Source organism: Ambystoma mexicanum, chromosome 3q, assembly GCF_040938575.1.
Source record: "Ambystoma mexicanum isolate Mex_15411 chromosome 3q, UKY_AmexF1_1, whole genome shotgun sequence".
In the NCBI taxonomy this organism is placed as follows: domain Eukaryota; kingdom Metazoa; phylum Chordata; class Amphibia; order Caudata; family Ambystomatidae; genus Ambystoma; species Ambystoma mexicanum.
This window is the reverse complement of record NC_090926.1, coordinates 14,474,273-14,494,434: the sequence shown is the minus strand read 5'-3', so window position 1 is coordinate 14,494,434 and position 20,162 is coordinate 14,474,273. Positions and strand designations below refer to the sequence as shown.

At 47.1% G+C, this 20,162-nt stretch overlaps 1 long non-coding RNA gene across 1 annotated transcript in view; it reads right to left on the bottom strand.

The window, feature by feature from the left end:
* Positions 1-931: 931 nt before the first annotated feature.
* LOC138582017 (uncharacterized) overlaps positions 932-20,162 on the bottom strand; it is a 179,878-nt gene continuing 160,647 nt past the window's right edge. Inside the window, exon 4 of the long non-coding RNA XR_011304929.1 lies at positions 932-1,705. This is a non-coding gene — a long non-coding RNA (uncharacterized lncRNA). The remainder of the gene's footprint in view (positions 1,706-20,162) is intronic.

The following is a 20,162-nucleotide window of genomic DNA, read 5'->3' as shown; positions in this document are numbered from 1 at the left end:
ATGAATCTCCTTCCAAGGAAGAAACACACGGTGTGATCTCATCTCTCTCTAATTGTAAAGCTCTGGGATTGGATGGCATTATAGCAGAGATGTATAAAGAAATGCATACCTGCTGTGTTCAATCCTGTGTATCCCTCACCAAAACCCTGCCTAAAGTCTCCTCCCAGGTGGCCATGGGAGGGCAGGTGCTTTCTGATCCCAATCCTGGGGGTGGAGTACTGTGGGAGGATCCCCTGGGTGGAGACAGGGCCCAGGGTAGTGAGGAGATTTCGTGGGATGAGACAAGTATTTTTCCTCTGAAGGGGATGTACTTACCACCAAGCCAAAACAGCTTATGGCTTATTGTCATTCTAATCTGTTTCAGGTTTTAACATCCAAACATGTTACATCAAAAAAACAAATCTTTTTTTATCCCTAAAATCAAATGCCATCCTCAATACCAAAGGTACACTACTAGAAATAATGGGAATATTGCCTTTTCTAACCCTTCTTTCTCTAATAAGGCTGAAACCCACAACCACTCTTTTGAAAATACTAAGGGAATTAAATCTACTCTTAATTATATTTAAAAAAGTGGAAAAAACGAATTTCATGAAAGTGAACTACAGGTCCTAGAATCCCGCAGGGGCTGAGACTGTCACGCACTAGGAGTATCTGACAACTCCTTCCTGACCACGAAAGCCGAATGGTAGTCGGCTCTTCAACCTTGGTTGGCAAGGGTTCCTGAAAACCTTGCATAACACACAGGACGACATGAATGAAGCTATGCTGCTAGAACTGTAAGCGTCTTTCATGGGAATGGAATCCAGTATACATGTAGCATCAAAAAACATAAGCGCAGCCACAGAGACACATGCGCAATTAAGCGCTCAGCCTTCCTTTTTTTAATGTGTTTATATTCCCTGTGCATGTTAGCATTTAATTTCTTAAGTGTTACACTTACTCTCACATTCGTTCCTCACGATGCCTCCAACAACTGGTGTTCACTTAACTGATGCCTTGGGGGCCCTTCTGGCACCACCCCAGGAGAAGTACAGCAGGTGTTGTTGTCAATACAGTCGTTATCTCGCTCACCGCTCATGAACTTCAGCAGGCGGAGCGGGTGAACGAGAAGGGAGCCAACTCTCCCTGTCTCCAGTCTAGTTGGTGCCGCGCCCTGGATCTTTGCCTCCATTCGAACGTTGCTCCTGCCTCCTCCAGCCCATGTCTGCATCCATCAAAATCACCAACAAGCGGCACGGGCCGGGGAGTAGCTTGTCAAGGCCCGTATGACCTTGTGCATGTTGCGCACTTGCTCCAGGCAGCAAGCATCATGGGAGTTGTAGTTCAAAGCGGTCCGGGATTCCAACACACCAAACTTGCAATGTTTATTAGCCCGTGTATTGTGACTCCGGCTGGAAAACACTCCCCTGCCACATCCCAGCTCCCCATTTCATCACATTACCCCCCTCTCCATGCTCCTTTCCAGGACCTGGCTTGTGCGGATAAGCAAAGTGAAAATACATCACCAACCGTAGAGCATGAACCACATCCGCAGGCCCCAAGAGTTGTCTTCAGGCCCAAAACTCCCCCATGAAATGAAATATCACAATTTTTTGCTGTACAGGCAGAAGTCCAAGATCCTCCGCACCTCGAATTCTGAATTCTTCATGTCATTCTGCATCAATCCTGAAGGCTTTCGAGTTTGAGCACCAGGTACTGCGGGCTTAATGAAAGATATATGAAAAACAGGATGTATCTTCAGGTGAGAGGGAAGGCATAAACAAACTGCTGTTCGTGAAATACATTTTGCAATGACACAAGGACCAAGGAATCATGGTAGAAATGTAGTGACTCAGACAGCTTGATATGTTTTGTAGACTACCACACATGATCCCCTACTACATACATCAGGCCCTCCCTTCTCTTCTTGTTGCCCTATCTCTTATAGACCGCTTTAGCCCTATCCAAATTCACTTTAGCCCTATCCAAATTTTGGCAGGCTCGCCTCCTTATCCTCAGATGCTCCTGTTTCCGCTCTGTTACCACAGGAATCTTATCGCCAGTTGAAAGTTCCTCAGGCAACATCTTGCACTCCTGGCCATATAAGTAATAAAGAGGGGACAGTCCCAATCAAGCATTCTTAGCATTATCATAGCAGAATTCTGCCAACCAGAAAGCCTGAACCCATGCCTGCATACCATCTGCAATAAAGCAACGCAGATAATGTTCCATGGTTTGATTAACTATTGCTGTCTGTCCATCAGTTTGCAGATGGTAACTTGTAGATAACGCACAGGAGATTCCCAGCAGTTTACATAAGTCGCACCAAAACTCAGAGGTAAACTGAGACCCACGGTCAGATATTATTGACCTTGGTAGACAAGGCAACCTAACCACATGTTGTAAGAACAATAACAACAATTACCCAGCATTAAGAATTCCCACACAAGGAACAAAATGTGCTTGCTTTGAAAAATAATCCAGCACCACCATCATGGTATCAAACTTCCCATCCCTGGGAAGTTCTGTAACACAATACATGGAAATGCATGCGCAAGGTCCCCCAAGGGTGGGTAGAGGTGGCAAATACCAGGCCTTCTTAGAATGAACACACTTGGATCTTGCACAAGTTTCACAATATGGCACATAGTTTTGAACATCAGCAGTTTACCTAGGCCACAGGAAGTAACGTTGTAACATGTCTTGAGTCTTCCTCACCCTTGCATGGCCTGCCAATGGGAACTTGTAGCACCAGAACATAGCCTTCTTTGTCAGAGACTCAGTGGTCAGAAATAATTTACCCTCCTCATATGGCAACCCATCTCGGATAGTTCACGATGCAGTCCTCCTTCCCCACTCCTGACACTCTCTCTTAGGAAAATTCTTCCGCACCCCCATTAACATGTCCTTAGTCCCCACCCCCACTATCCTTTCCACCAGTATTATACTCCAGTCCTCCTGTGTCGGAACTTCCGTATTCTCCTGCGTGATCAAGGCATCAGCCTTTCCATTGCTCTTCCCTGGGTGATATGTGACTACAAAATCAAACTCCTCAAAGAATTGAGAGCACCGTAGCTGCCGGGGATTCAAAGTCTTGTCCCTCTTTAAATATTGTAGATTCTTGTGATCAATGTTCCCTCTAAGCTGTGCGCATGTGCGCTTGCCCAGCTTCCTGCTGGGTGCAGAAGATTTTTAGTATCGCACACAGACAAATCTAACCTATTCAAAAAGATTTAATAAGGTACAGCCACAGCAATTACCTGAAAGTGACTTTCTTTTAAATGAAGCAACTAGTCTTGATATTCTGCTCATTTGCATTACATTACTATGCAAGGGTGACCGTAAACACCTAAAATCCCTAAAAGCAAAAAACACACACAAGAAGATAAAAACGAATATGAAAAATTGTCTCCATGAACAGAAGAATCTAACCAAGATATGCCTGCACACATTAACCAAATAATGTTCCCTCACCACCCATGACTCCTAAAGCTGACTCTATGACCGAAAGGTTAGCAGACTTGTAGCAACATCCACTTGTTTTATGTTTGTTGTAACATGAATAACGTTCACACCCCAACATTTCTGTTACTCATTGCAGATAACAAGGGGGGTCCTGGGAGACTCTCTGTCAGACATGAGTCCTGGTTACAAAAGCCTTACCCAGAGTATTTAGCTCACTATCTTTCACAGAGAAGCAATGTCCCAAACATATCAGTCTTTGTCCTGCCCTGGGGCAGTCCAGCACCGAAATGCTAGGCAATTCTCCTCTGAACAAGAGTACCAACAACAACCCCAGACACGTGTTTCTGTCTGGTTGAACCTCATCAGTAGGGTGTAGCTGTGCCTCTCTAAGAATAGTGAGCAAGGGGTCCACGTCTGGATTCCCCTAATAGCTTAGGGTGAGACTCAAAGTTACTTGAAATATGCAGATAACAAGGGGGGTCCTGGGAGACTCTCTGCCAGACATGAGTCCTGGTTACAAGAAAATTACCCAGAGTCTTTAGCTCACTATCTTTCACAGAGAAGAAATATCCCAAAGATATCAGTCTTTGTCCTGCCCTGGGGCAGTCCAGCACCGAAATGCTAGGCAATTCTCCTCTGAACAAGAGTACCAACAGCAACCCCAGACACGTGTTTCAGTCTGGTTGAACCTCATCAGTAGGGTATAGCTGTGCCTCTCTAAGAATAGTGAGCAAGGGGTCTACGTCTGGATTCCCATAGTAGTTTAGGGCGAGACCCAAAGTTACTTGAAATATGCAGATAACAAGGGGGGGTCCTGGGAGACTCTCTTCCAGACATGAGTCCTGGTTACAAGAGCCTTACCCAGAGTCTTTAGCTCACTATTTTTCACAGAGAATAAATATCCCAAACATATCAGTCTTTGTCCTGCCCTGGGGCAGTCCAGCACCGAAATGCTAGGCAATTCTCCTCTGAACAAGAGTACCAACAACAACCCCAGACACGTTTTTCGGTCTGGTTCAACCTCATCAGTAGGGTGTAGCTGTGCCTCTCTAAGAATAGTGAGCAAGGGGTCCACGTCTGGATTCCCCTAGTAGTTTAGGGTGAGACCCAAAGTTACTTGAAATATGCAGATAACAAGGAGGTTCCTGGGAGACTCTCTGTCAGACATGAGTCCTGGTTACAAGAGCCTTACCCAGAGTCTTTAGCTCACTATCTTTCACAGAGAAGAAATATCCCAAACATATCAGTCTTTGTCCTGCCCTGGGGTAGTCCAGCACTGAAATGCTAGGCAATTCTCCTCTGAACAAGAGTACCAACAGCAACCCCAGAAACGTGTTTCGGTCTGGTTGAACCTCATCAGTAGGGTGTAGTTGTGCCTCTCTAAGAATAGTGAGCAAGGGGTCCACGTCTGGATTCCCCTAGTAGCATAGGGTGAGACCCAAAGTTACTTGAAATATGCAGATAACAAGGGGGGTCCTGGGAGACTCTCTGCCAGACATGAATCCTGGTTACAAGAGCCTTACCCAGAGTCTTTAGCTCACTATCTTTCACAGAGAAGAAATATCCCAAACATATCAGTCTTTGTCCTGCCCTGGGGCAGTCCAGCACCGAAATGCTAGGCAATTCTCCTCTGAACAAGAGTACCAACAGCAACCCCAGACACGTGTTTCGGTCTGGTTGAACCTCATCAGTAGGGTGTAGCTGTGCCTCTCTTAGAATAGTGAGCAAGGGGTCCACGTCTGGATTCCCCTAGTAGCTTAGGGTGAGACCCAAAGTAACTTGAAATATGCAGATAACAAGGGGGGTCCTGGGAGACTCTCTGCCGGACATAAGTCCTGGTTACAAGAGCCTTACCCAGAGTCTTTAGCTCACTATCTTTCACAGAGAAGAAATATCCCAAACATATCAGTCTTTGTCCTGCCCTGGGGCAGTCCAGCACCGAAATGCTAGGCAATTCTCCTCTGAACAAGAATACCAACAGCAATGCCAGACACATGTTTCGGTCTGGTTGAACCTCATCAGTAGGGTGTAGCTGTGCCTCTCTAAGAATAGTGAGCAAGGGGTCCACATCTGGATTACCCTAGTAGCTTAGGGTGAGACCCAAAGTTCCTTGAAATATGCAGATAACAAGGGGGGCCCTGGGAGACTCTCTGCCAGACATGAGTCCTGGTTACAAGAGCCTTATCCAGAGTCTTTAGCTCACTATCTTTCACAGAGAAGAAATATCCCAAACATATCAGTCTTTGTCCTGCCCTGGGGCAGTCCAGCACCGAAATGCTAGGCAATTCTCCTCTGAACAAGAGTACCAACAGCAACCCCAGACACGTGTTTCAGTCTGGTTGAACCTCATCAGTAGGGTATAGCTGTGCCTCTCTAAGAATAGTGAGCAAGGGGTCTACGTCTGGATTCCCCTAGTAGTTTAGGGCGAGACCCAAAGTTACTTGAAATATGCAGATAACAAGGGGGGTCCTGGGAGACTCTCTTCCAGACATGAGTCCTGGTTACAAGAGCCTTACCCAGAGTCTTTAGCTCACTATCTTTCACAGAGAATAAATATCCCAAACATATCAGTCTTTGTCCTGCCCTGGGGCAGTCCAGCACCGAAATGCTAGGCAATTCTCCTCTGAACAAGAGTACCAACAACAACCCCAGACACATTTTTCGGTCTGGTTGAACCTCATCAGTAGGGTGTAGCTGTGCCTCTCTAAGAATAGTGAGCAAGGGGTCCATGTCTGGATTCCCCTAGTAGGTACGGTGAGACCCAAAGTTACTTGAAATATGCAGATAACAAGGGGGTTCCTGGGAGACTCTCTGCCAGACATGAATCCTGGTTACAAGAGCCTTACCCAGAGTCTTTAGCTCACTATCTTTCACAGAGAAGAAATATCCTAAACATATCAGTCTCTGTCCTGCCCTGGGGCAGTCCAGCACTGAAATGCTAGGCAATTCTCCTCTGAACAAGAGTACCAACAGCAACCCCAGACACGTGTTTCGGTCTGGTTGAACCTCATCAGTAGGGTATAGCTGTGCCTCTCTAAGTATAGTGAGCAAGGGTTCCACGTCTGGATTCCCCTAGTAGTTTAGGGTGAGACCCAAAGTTATTTGAAATATGCAGATAACAAGGGGGGTCCTGGGAGACTCTCTGCCAGACATGAGTCCTGGTTACAAGAGCCTTACCCAGAGACTTTAGCTCACTATCTTTCACAGAGAAGAAATATCCCAAACATATCAGTCTTTATCCTGCCCTGGGGCAGTCCAGCACCGAAATGCTAGGCAATTCTCCTCTGAACAAGAGTACCAACAGCAACCCCAGACACGTGTTTCAGTCTGGTTGAACCTCATCAGTAGGGTATAGCTGTGCCTCTCTAAGAATAGTGAGCAAGGGGTCTACGTCTGGATTCCCCTAGTAGTTTAGGGCGAGACCCAAAGTTACTTGAAATATGCAGATAACAAGGGGGGTCCTGGGAGACTCTCTTCCAGACATGAGTCCTGGTTACAAGAGCCTTACCCAGAGTCTTTAGCTCACTATCTTTCACAGAGAATAAATATCCCAAAGATATCAGTCTTTGTCCTGCCCTGGGGCAGTCCAGCACCAAAATGCTAGGCAATTCTCCTCTGAACAAGAGTACCAACAACAACCCCAGACACATTTTTCGGTCTGGTTGAACCTCATCAGTAGGGTGTAGCTGTGCCTCTCTAAGAATAGTGAGCAAGGGGTCCACGCCTGGATTCCCCTAGTAGTTTAGGGTGAGACCCAAAGTTACTTGAAATATGCAGATAACAAGGGGGTCCTGGGAGACTCTCTGCCAGACATGAATCCTGGTTAAAAGAGCCTTACCCAGAGTCTTTAGCTCACTATCTTTCACAGAGAAGAAATATCCCAAACATATCAGTCTCTGTCCTGCCCTGGGGCAGTCCAGCACTGAAATTCTAGGCAATTCTCCTCTGAACAAGAGTACCAACAGCAACCCCAGACACGTGTTTCGGTCTGGTTGAACCTCATCAGTAGGGTATAGCTGTGCCTCTCTAAGTATAGTGAGCAAGGGTTCCATGTCTGGATTCCCCTAGTAGCTTAGGGTGAGACCCAAAGTTATTTGAAATATGCAGATAACAAGGGGGGTCCTGGGAGACTCTCTGCCAGACATGAGTCCTGGTTACAAGAGCCTTACCCAGAGTCTTTAGCTCACTATCTTTCACAGAGAAGAAATATCCCAAACATATCAGTCTTTGTCCTGCCCTGGGGCAGTCCAGCACCGAAATGCTAGGCAATTCTCCTCTGAACAAGAGTACCAACAGCAACCCCAGACACGTGTTTCGGTCTGGTTGAACCTCATCAGTAGGGTATAGCTGTGCCTCTCTAAGAATAGTGAGCAAGGGGTCCACGTCTGGATTCCCCTAGTAGCATAGGGTGAGACCCAAAGTTACTTGAAATATGCAGATAACAAGGGGGGTCCTGGGAGACTCTCTGCCAGACATGAGTCCTGGTTACAAGAGCCTTACCCAGAGTCTTTAGCTCACTATCTTTCACAGAGAAGAAATATCCCAAACATATCAGTCTTTGTCCTGCCCTGGGGCAGTCCAGCACTGAAATGCTAGGCAATTCTCCTCTGAACAAGAGTACCAACAGCAACCCCAGACACGTGTTTCAGTCTGGTTGAACCTCATCAGTAGGGTATAGCTGTACCTCGCTAAGAATAGTGAGCAAGGGGTCCACGTCTGGATTCCCCTAGTAGCTTAGGGCGAGACCCAAAGTTACTTGAAATATGCAGATAACAAGGGGGGTCTTGGGAGACTCTCTTCCAGACATGAGTCCTGGTTACAAGAGCCTTACCCAGAGTCTTTAGCTCACTATCTTTCACAGAGAAGAAATATCCCAAACTGTCATGATCTCTGCTTCCAAAAGGTCAGGGTTTTCCCAACTCCCTTGGAAGCAGATCTATAACCCAGGTTCCGAGTGCCAACCAGTCCCAATTGGGACCTTTTGGACCCAGTCCTGGCGCCAGTGGCACCAGGCTCATAAATATGCCCAGTCCCAGCGCTGGAAGCGCCGGGCTCATAATGCTTGGGTGGACTTACCTGCAGCAGACCATGCTGCTTACTTGCCTGCCAGTTGAGCCTCTGATCCTCTTCTGTTTGGAACTACTTTTCCTGTTGGGTGGGGCAGGAGCCACTCCCTAGATTCAGAACACTGGAACTCTTCTGGAAAGCAGGAACTCTTTTCTTACCTAGGCGTGGCTGTGGAAGGAGACACCTAAGCACTACAGGAGGCTATTTAAACCACACCCGATGGATGAATCTTGCTTTGCGTTATTCTGCATCCTCTGCAGCAGAACGCTCATCGTGTCTTCTGCATCTGATCCTGGGCCTAAGGAAAAAGGCTTACCATCCTGAATCCAGTCTTCAGCAACACCTATAAAGACAAGAAAGAACAGGTTAGCATTACGGTCTTCAGTGACAGCTCTTCACTTACCTGGTCCATCGGCTGTCACCAACGCCTCGCGCTGCATTCCAGCATCTGAAAGACAAAGGCTTACCTACTCTTCGTATGCTCCGGAGGTCTTCACACTGCACTCCGGCATCTGAAAGACAAAAGCTTACCAACTCTCCGCACGCTCCGGAGGCCTTCGGCGCTGCATCCCGCATCTGAAAGACAAAACAAGGTGCGTTTAAAGACATTGGGGAACTTTAATACTCACGTGCCATTACTCCTTTCCACATCTAACCCAGTGGGTATTCCGGCACCCTGCAGCCGCTCCGAACTTATACCTGCAAAATAAAAAGACAGTTAGAGCGCATCGTGAAGCAGGCAACAAGCGCTTACTTACGTGCTTCAAGGCGCTTCTATTCATCACACGGGCTCCATCTTCAACTCACTTCAGCCCGTCATCCGCCATCGCCGAAACCCTGCAAAACAAGAAACATCATTACTAAAGACTTTAAAGACATTAGAATTACTTGAAACTTACCGTTCGTGCAGTAAACGACGGACAGCAGTCCTCTGAAGTCAAGAGGCCTGCTCCCCTTATCCAGTGAAGAAACTGGTTACAGCACCCTGCCCCGAGGCAGATGGAGAGCACGGCGTTCACTTACCTAAGGTGAGAGCGTTAACCTTTGGGGTTCTACTGGAGAAGAGAAAGGGAAGAAGAGAGAGACATTCAATAGCCCAGTTCCTTAATCCCATATTTTCTATCTGCAGACATCTTACCCTTCGTGTCAGATATACCCTGCACAGAGGTCCAGCCCAAAGAGCCAGACGTGTGTTACACATCACCTGTGAATATACGGTATAAGCCCAGTCAAGACCGGCGCCTCTACGGGAATCAGGTGAGCGTTACAGAACGCAAAGCCTACCACAAAACTCCCGCCCAGGCGCTATGGAAACCTCGGATACCGACCAGCTAGCCCAGTTACTTGGGGAACTAAGGGCAGAAGTGCATGCAGCCCGTCAGGAAACGAACGCTCTAAGAAGGGAACTGATTATTTCCAAGGAGCGAACAGATGATCTCGCTAGACAATTGCTACAGTCACAAGCCGGACAGACCCCGTTACCCGCATCTGGGGGAAATCTTCCTTCTACATCCTCTATGAATCCAGTGCAGATCAACCTACCTGGGAATGTACCTCTGGCTCCGCCCAAACGATTTTCTGGTGACCCAAAGAGGTTTGCAGTATTCATCAATCAGTGCCGGTTGCATTTCTTATGCCGGCCAGCAGCCTTTCCAACTGATCAAGCTAAAGTAGCTTTCGTGCTTTCGTACCTAAGTGGCAATGCGGCAGACTGGTCGATCCCTCTAGTAAATCAAGATGATCCGGTCCTGCATGATTTTCAAGCTTTTCAGCTCAGTATGGAAAAACTGTTCGCAAGACATTCACAGGGGCAGGCCTTGGACAATGAGCTTCTTTCGTTGCGACAAGGTAATCAAGACCTTTTGGCTTATATTGCGTCTTTCAACAGACTGATAGTGGAAACTCAATGGCCTGAGGACAAAATGATTACGCTGTTTTATAGAGGTCTACGTGGAGAGCTCAAAGATGTGTTAGCCCAAGTAGTGAATCCCCCACAAGATTGTTCGGACTATATAGACTTAGTCGTTCAAATAGATCACAGACTGCAGAACAGGAAGGCCGATCGTTCCAAGTTTGATGCTCGAGTATTTTCCAAACCGCCAAATCCTTCCAAAGGAGTAGACTCCGGGGAACCCATGCAAATAGGGGGTCTGAAAGGTCCTCTAACACAAAAGGAGCGGGAAAGGAGAAAACAGTTGCAATTATGCCTCTATTGCGGAAACTCAGGGCACTTTCTTCGAGACTGTCCGGTGAAACCTGCCAAGAAGGCAGTAGGAGCTGCAGTTACCAAAGTTACAAACTCTAAGCAGGGAAACGACCACGCCCGACAAGAATAGAGGTCCTCTTGCCGAGCGTGAAAACCAGTTCCGTGACCTCGCATTTCGTGATACCTATGGTCCTCGTTAGCCCTGATAATCCGGATCGATTACATGCAATTGAAGCTTACGTCGACAGTGGTGCCATCGGCAATTATGTGGATCATGAAATGGTTTTGAGGATGAATCTAACTCTTTGTCCGAAGGCTGTAAAGGACGTCATTACTACGGTGGATGGTACGGAGATAGCCTCCGGGCCAGTAACGCATACCACTCAAGAGGTGACGCTAGTAAGTCAAGATGGACACCATGAGAAGATCGTGTTCGATGTGATCAAGGCCCCTCAGTTTCAGATTATTCTAGGAATACCTTGGTTAGAGAAACACAATCCTCTGATCGATTGGCGAGCAAGAACGGTCCAGTTTCCAGAATGTGTCTCTACTTGTCACCCTCCACTTGGTGTTGCACTGGCAGCAATTTCTTCAGAGACTCCCCAGTTACCTCCCGAATACCTAGAATACCAAGATGTTTTCCGGAAGGATCAGGCTAACTCTCTACCTCCTCATAGGTCTTATGACTGCCAGATAGACCTGATACCTGGATCTACTCCTCCTTGTAGTAGAATGTATGCCCTCACCGAGCCTGAGAACCTTCACCTTCGACAATACCTGGATCAATACCTGGCAAATGGGTTTATTCGTCCTTCCAAGTCCCCTGCTTCTTCAGCTTTGTTCTTCGTTCCAAAAAAGGAAGGAGACCTTAGAACTTGTATAGATTATCGCTCCCTGAACCAGATCACCGTTAAGAATAGATATCCGTTACCTTTGATCCCTGAACTCCTGGACCAAGTCAGAAAAGCATGCATATATACAAAGCTGGATCTTAGAGGAGCTTACCACTTGGTACGAGTAAAAGAGGGCGATGAATGGAAGACGGCCTTCCGCACCAAGTATGGGCTATTTGAATATCAGGTCATGCCCTTCGGACTTTGCAATGCCCCGGCCGCCTTTCAATATTTTATGAACGATGTCCTCAGAGAGCTCATAGATGTGTGTGTTGTTGTTTACATTGACGACATCCTCGTTTATTCTTCATCGGAATCTGAACATCGGAAACACGTGAAAATGGTCCTCGAAAGATTGCGTCAACACAAACTTTTCGCTAAGTTGGAAAAATGTGTTTTCAATGTGACTGAAGTTGAATTCTTGGGATTCATATTATCACCTGGCGGAGTGCGTATGGATTCAAAGAAGGTCGATGCAGTTCTCAAATGGCCATCACCATCCTCCGTAAAAGGTGTGCAAAGCATGTTAGGCTTTGCTAACTTTTACTGCAGGTTTATCCCCGAATTCTCTCGAATAGTCCAGCCCATCACTGCCTTGTTAAAGAAAAACAAACGATTTGAATGGTCTACCGAGGCGGAACAAGCTTTCCAGGATTTGAAGACTAAATTTATCTCTGCACCAATCCTAAAACACCCTCGCCCCGAACTCCCCTACATCGTGGAAACTGATGCTTCAAGCCTTGCCATGGGGGCAGTTCTATCACAAAAGGACCCGGTAACCAATCAGTTGCATCCCGTGGCATTTTGGTCCCGCAAATTCTCGCCTCCTGAAATCAATTACACGATTACTGACAAGGAACTTCTGGCTATCAAGTCTGCCTTTAAGGCTTGGCGGCATTATCTGCTGGGGGCCCGACACACCGTTACTGTGATTACGGATCTCCGAAACCTGCAATATTTGAAAACCGCAAAAGCCCAATCCTCTAGACAACTCTGTTGGGCATTATTCTTTGCCGAGTTTGACTTCATAATTACCTATCGACCTGGTACAAAGAACGGTAAAGCTGATGCCCTTTCTCGGATGGGATTGGAAGAACACTTGATCAACCCTAAACCTGTACCAATCATTCCCGAACAAAGAATTCTGGGTGTAATCGCCACAGAATCCATAGAGGAAGTTAAGGATAAAGCCAGGCAACTTGTAACTCCAGCAGACATACAGAATTGGCATCTGCAGGGAAAGGACTTTGCAGTAAAGGACAACTTATTGTATTTCTAAGAACGATTATACCTACCCAGCACAGATTTACAGAAAAAAGTAATCTCTTGTTATCACGATTCTTTAATGGAAGGACATCCCGGTATGGCCAAGACCTCAGAAAAGATCAAGCGCTACTTCTGGTGGCCGTCTTGGAAAAAAGATATCAGAGACTTTATAATGTCCTGTGGAGTATGCGCCCAAAACAAGAGTCAAAAGGAAAGACCAGCAGGCCTCTTACGCCCTATTGACATCCCACCTCGCCCTTGGCATACGCTTTCTATGGACTTCATCACCGATCTACCTCCATGCTCCGGATACAATACGATTCTAGTAATCGTGGACTTATTCTCCAAGATGGCGCATTTCATTCCGCTCAAAGGCTTGCCAACAGCAGCAACGCTGGCCCGAGAATTTCTCGAAAACATCGTCCGACTGCACGGTTTTCCTTCGGTTCTAATTTCGGATCGAGGTAGTCAATTTATTTCTCATTTTTGGCGAAGTTGCCGTCGGTCGGCTCAAATTGATGTGAGACTATCGACCAGTCACCACCCTCAGACCGACGGACAAACCGAGAGGACCAATCAAACTCTGGAACAGTATTTACGCTGCATGCTGCCACAAACTGAAAAAACTTGGAAAGACATCCTTTGGATAGCCGAATATGCCTACAATAACTCTGTCCATTCGGGAACTGGGAAAACCCCGTTTTTTCTTTTGTACGGCAGTCACCCTCGAACCTCGGAGTTGGATCCCCTCCAAGATCTTGAAACACCAGCAGTAGACTACCTGCATTCTACAATCACCCAAGCCATTAAGGAAGCTGTTTCTCACCTTCAAAGGGCTAAAGAACAATACAAGAAAGGAGCAGATCAACATCGGAAGGAAGCCCCTCAATATCAAGTAGGGGATCAAGTCTGGTTATCCACCAAATATCTACCTCTAAAAGGGCCACGCACATTCAACCCAAGATACCTTGGTCCCTATTCCATCACTACCATAGTAAACCCAGTAGCGGTCAAGTTGGACTTGCCCCCGCACATGAAGATACATCCGGTCTTCCACGTCTCTCTATTAAAACCCGTGCAACCTCAAACCCGACTAACTACATCTCCAAAACCTATCCTAGTTGATGGAGAACTCGAGTTTGAAGTCAAAAGCATTCTGGACTCCAAGATCTCCAAATCTAAACTATTTTACCTAATTGACTGGAAAGGCTACGGCCCCCAAGAGAGATCCTGGGAACCTGCTGAATATGTCCACGCTCCTCGCCTAATCAAAAGATTTCACCGAACATTTCCTGACAAACCAAAACCCCCAGAGAAGCCAGGTTTGGGAGGGGCCTTGAGGGGGGGTACTGTCATGATCTCTGCTTCCAAAAGGTCAGGGTTTTCCCAACTCCCTTGGAAGCAGATCCATAACCCAGGTTCCGAGTGCCAACCAGTCCCAATTGGGACCTTTTGGACCCGGTCCTGGCGCCAGTGGCACCAGGCTCATAAATATGCCCAGTCCCAGCGCTGGAAGCGCCGGGCTCATAATGCTTGGGTGGACTTACCTGCAGCAGACCATGCTGCTTACTTGCCTGCCAGTTGAGCCTCTGATCCTCTTCTGTTTGGAACTACTTTTCCTGTTGGGTGGGGCAGGAGCCACTCCCTAGATTCAGAACTCTGGAACTCTTCTGGAAAGCAGGAACTCTTTTCTTACCTAGGCGTGGCTGTGGAAGGAGACACCTAAGCACTACAAGAGGCTATTTAAACCACACCCGATGGATGAATCTTGCTTTGCGTTATTCTGCATCCTCTGCAGCAGAACGCTTATCGTGTCTTCTGCATCTGATCCGGGGCCTAAGGAAAAAGGCTTACCATCCTGAATCCAGTCTTCGGCAACACCTATAAAGACAAGAAAGAACAGGTTAGCATTACGGTCTTCAGTGACAGCTCTTCACTTACCTGGTCCATCGGCTGTCACCAACGCCTCGCGCTGCATTCCGGCATCTGAAAGACAAAGGCTTACCTACTCTTCGTATGCTCCGGAGGTCTTCACACTGCATTCCGGCATCTGAAATACAAAAGCTTACCAACTCTTCGCACGCTCCGGAGGCCTTCGGCGCTGCATCCCGCATCTGAAAGACAAAACAAGGTGCGTTTAAAGACATTGGGGAACTTTAATACTCACGTGCCATTACTCCTTTCCACATCTAACCCAGTGGGTATTCCGGCACCCTGCAGCCGCTCCGAACTTATACCTGCAAAATAAAAAGACAGTTAGAGCGCATCGTGAAGCAGGCCACAAGCGCTTACTTACGTGCTTCCAGGCGTTTCTATTCATCACACGGGCTCCATCTTCAACTCACTTCAGCCCGTCATCCGCCATCGCCGAAACCCTGCAAAACAAGAAACATCATTACTAAAGACTTTAAAGACATTAGAATTACTTGAAACTTACCGTTCGTGCAGTAAACGACGGACAGCAGTCCTCTGAAGTCAAGAGGCCTGCTCCCCTTATCCAGTGAAGAAACTGGTTACAGCACCCTGCCCCGAGGCAGATGGAGAGCACGGTGTTCACTTACCTAAGGTGAGAGCGTTAACCTTTGGGGTTCTACTGGAGAAGAGAAAGGGAAGAAGAGAGAGACATTCAATAGCCCAGTTCCTTAATCCCATATTTTCTATCTGCAGACATCTTACCCTTCGTGTCAGATATACCGTGCACAGAGGTCCAGCCCAAAGAGCCAGCCGTGTGTTACACATCACCTGTGAATATACGGTATACGCCCAGTCAAGACCGGCGCCTCTACGGGAATCAGGTGAGCGTTACACAAACATATCAGTCTTTGTCCTGCCCTGGGGCAGTCCAGCACCGAAATGCTAGGCAATGCTCCTCTGAACAAGAGTACCAACAATAACCCCAGACACGTGTTTCGGTCTGGTTGAACCTCATCAGTAGGGTGTAGCTGTGCCTCTCTAAGAATAGTGAGCAAGGGGTCCACGTCTGGATTCCCCTAGTAGCTTAGGGTGAGACCCAAAGTTACTTGAAATATGCAGATAACAAGGGGGGTCTTGGGAGACTCTCTTCCAGACATGAGTCCTGGTTACAAGAGCTTTACCTAGAGTCTTTAGCTCACTATCTTTCACAGAGAAGAAATATCCCAAACATATCAGTCTTTGTCCTGCCCTGGGGCAGTCCAGCACCGAAATGCTAGGCAATGCTCCTCTGAACAAGAGTACCAACAACAACGCCAGACACATGTTTCGGTCTGGTTGAACCTCATCAGTAGCGTGTAGCTGTGCCTCTCTAAGAATAGTGAGCAAGGGGTCCACGTCTGGATTCCCCTAGTAGCTTAGGGTGAGACCCAAAGTTACTTGAAATATGCAGATAACAAGTGGGGTCCTGGGAGACTCTCTGCCAGACATGAGTCCTGGTTACAAGAGCCTTACCCAGAGTCTTTAGCTCACTATCTTTCACAGAGAAGAAATATCCCAAACATATCAGTCTTTGTCCTGCCCTGGGGCAGTCCAGCACCGAAATGCTAGGCAATTCTCCTCTGAACAAGAGTACCAACAGCAACGCCAGACACATGTTTCGGTCTGGTTGAACCTCATCAGTAGGGTGTAGCTGTGCCTCTCTAAGAATAGTGAGCAAGGGGTCCACGTCTGGATTCCCCTAGTAGCTTAGGGTGAGACCCAAAGTTCCTTGAAATATGCAGATAACAAGGGGGGTCTTGGAAGACTCTCTGCCAGACATGAGTCCTGGTTACAAGAGCCTTACCCAGAGTCTTTAGCTCACTATCTTTCACAGAGAAGAAATATCCCAAACATATCAGTCTTTGTCCTGCCCTGGGGCAGTCCAGCACCGAAATGCTGGCAATGCTCCTCTGAACAAGAGTACCAACAACAACCCCAGACACGTGTTTCGGTCTGGTTGAACCTCATCAGTAGGGTGTAGCTGTGCCTCTCTAAGAATAGTGAGCAAGGGGGCCACGTCTGGATTCCCCTAGTAGCTTAGGGTGAGACCCAAAGTTACTTGAAATATGCAGATAACAAGGGGGGTCTTGGGAGACTCTCTTCCAGACATGAGTCCTGGTTACAAGAGCCTTACCCAGAGTCTTTAGCTCACTATCTTTCACAGAGAAGAAATATCCCAAATATATCAGTCTTTGTCCTGCCCTGGGGCAGTCCAGCACCTAAATGCTAGGCAATGCTCCTCTGAACAAGAGTACCAACAGCAACCCCAGACACGTGTTTCGGTCTGGTTGAACCTCATCAGTAGAGTGTAGCTGTGCCTCTCTAAGAATAGTGAGCAAGGGGTCCACGTCTGGATTCCCCTAGTAGCTTAGGGTGAGACTCAAAGTTACTTGAAATATGCAGATAACAAGTGGGGTCCTGGGAGACTCTCTGCCAGACATGAGTCCTGGTTACAAGAGCCTTACCCAGAGTCTTTAGCTCACTATCTTTCACAGAGAAGAAATATTCCAAACATATCAGTCTTTGTCCTGCCCTGGGGCAGTCCAGCACCGAAATGCTAGGCAATTCTCCTCTGAACAAGAGTACCAACAGCAACCCCAGACACGTGTTTCGGTCTGGTTGAACCTCATCAGTAGGGTGTACCTGTGCCTCTCTCAGAATACTGAGCAAGGGGTCCACGTCTGGATTCCCCTAGTAGTTTAGGGTGAGACCCAAAGTTCCTTGAAATATGCAGATAACAAGGGGGGTCTTGGGAGACTCTCTGCCAGACATGAGTCCTGGTTACAAGAGCCTTACCCAGAGTCTTTAGCTCACTATCTTTCACAGAGAAGAAATATCCCAAACATATCAGTCTTTGTCCTGCCCTGGGGCAGTCCAGCACCGAAATGCTGGCAATTCTCCTCTGAACAAGAGTCTCCCATGACCCCCCTTGTTATCTGCATATTTCAAGTAACTTTGGGTTTCACCCTAAGTTACTAGGGCAATCCAGACGTGGACCCCTTGCTCACTATTCTTAGAGAGGCACAGCTACACCCCACTGATGAGGTTCAACCAGACCAAAAAACGTGTCTGGGGTTGCTGTTGGTACTCTTGTTCAGAGGAGAATTGCCTAGCATTTCGGTGCTGGACTGCCCCAGGGCAGGACAAAGACTGATATGTTTGGGATATTTCTTCTCTGTGAACGATAGTGAGCTAAACACTCTGGGTAAGGCTCTTGTAACCAGGACTCATGTCTGGCAGAGAGTCTCCCAGGACCCCCCTTGTTATCTGCATATTTCAAGTAACTTTGGGTTTCACCCTAAATTACTAGGGGAATCCAGACGTGGACCCCTTGCTCACTATTCTTAGAGAGGCACAGCTACACCCTACTGATGAGGTTCAACCAGACCGAAACACGTGTCTGGGGTTGCTGTTGGTACTCTTGTTCAGAGGAGAATTGCCTAGCATTTCGGTGCTGGACTGCCCCAGGGCAGGACAAAGACTGATATGTTTGGAATATTTCTTCTCTGTGAAAGATAGTGAGCTAAAGACTCTGGGTAAGGCTCTTGTAACCAGGACTCATGTCTGGCAGAGAGTCTCCCAGGACCCCCCTTGTTATCTGCATATTTCAAGTAACTTTGGGTTTCACCCTTAGTTACTAGGGGAATCGAGACCTGGACCCCTTGCTCACTATTCTTAGAGAGGCACAGCTACACCCTACTGATGAGGTTCAACCAGACCGAAACACGTGTCTGGGGTTGCTGTTGGTACTCTTGTTCAGAGGAGAATTGACTAGCATTTCGGTGCTGGACTGCCCCAGGGCAGGACAAAGACTGATATGTTTGGGATATGTCTTCTCTGTGAAAGATAGTGAGCTAAAGACTCTGGGTAAGGCTCTTGTAACCAGCACTCATGTCTGGCAGAGAGTCTCCCAGGACCCCCCTTGTTATCTGCTGTTACTCATTGCGCCTTACCAAAAGCGTCTCCCACACTATATAATCGAACTGCCAGCTCAAATATTGGATACTTACTGTAAGTAAGCAGGCTGCTTGGATGTGTAACCTCCTCCCAGACTTCCTCTTTTTTTTTTACATATGTCACGCACATGATTTGAAGCACCCCTCTCCCTTGCAAGTTAAAACTCAAATATTAATTTGCCCTCTAAAGATTTGGAGAAGACAAATGTGATGCGCAGAATCTCCTATTTTAGCATTACTAACAATACCCTAAAAGTGGAGAGCAACATTGTGATATAATCTAATTAGCCTACAAGGGATAATGGGTATGGAATATGCCTCTAATTACTCGTCCATAGTATCAGGGCACCGGATATTCAGAAAGGACATTGCTTTTCACATAATCTGTATTGTTTCCAAGTGTTCATAGTTCCTTTGGGCATAGACCTTCACACATTATATGTTAACTCACTTCTATACAAAAACGGTTTCACTGAGCACTTGTGTAATCCTACACAATGATATAAGGGTGGGGTATGTTATAAAACAATCTAGTGTGCACTGCAGAAGAATTATGTACATGCAGAGTCATGACTTTCTTAAAATGCACATAATATGTTGAGGGATTAAATATGCCTTGCTTACAAAGTATTGTGGGTTTGCAAATATCCCAGTGAATGTTTACTGCTACAATCCCTCACTTTTTACAGTGCTCTATCAACTAGTATTGGAGGCTATTTTTCATAAATGGTAGCAGGCACCCCTCTCCAGAAAAAACACAGCATGATAACCTGTTTGGTGTTTTTTCCGCACTATGAGAGTTCGCAGCCATTTGCCTTTTGCTCACTGTCCCTTTCACAGATGGGAAATATCCATTTGCATTTCAATCTTTGTCCCACCCATTTGGGCAGTCCAGCACCAAAATGCTATGGCAATTCCTTTCTGAGCAAGAGTACCAACAGCAATCCCATACACATGGTTAAGCCTTGTTGGGCCTCATCAGTGAGGTGGAGCTGTGTCTCTTTGAGTACAGTGAGCAGGAAGTCCACGTCTGGGTTCCCCCAGGTAACTCAGGGTGACCAACCCCAGTTCCTGGCAAACATTTTTCATAAATGGTAGCAGGCGCCCCTCTCCAGAAAGGACACGGCATGATAACCTGTTCAGTGTTTTTTCCCACTACGAGAGTTCGCAGCCATCTACTTTTTGCTCACTGCAAATTTCACAGATGGGAAATATCCATTTGCATATCAGTCTTTGTCCCACCCACATGTGCAGCCTAGCACAGGGGCCGGGGGAAGGTTATGGGTGGAAGCGCACAGGTAATCACTCCTTGCGGGTGATGAACAAAGCAGCAATTTCAAAAACCTAGGTAAATATTTTGACAGTACACTGAAG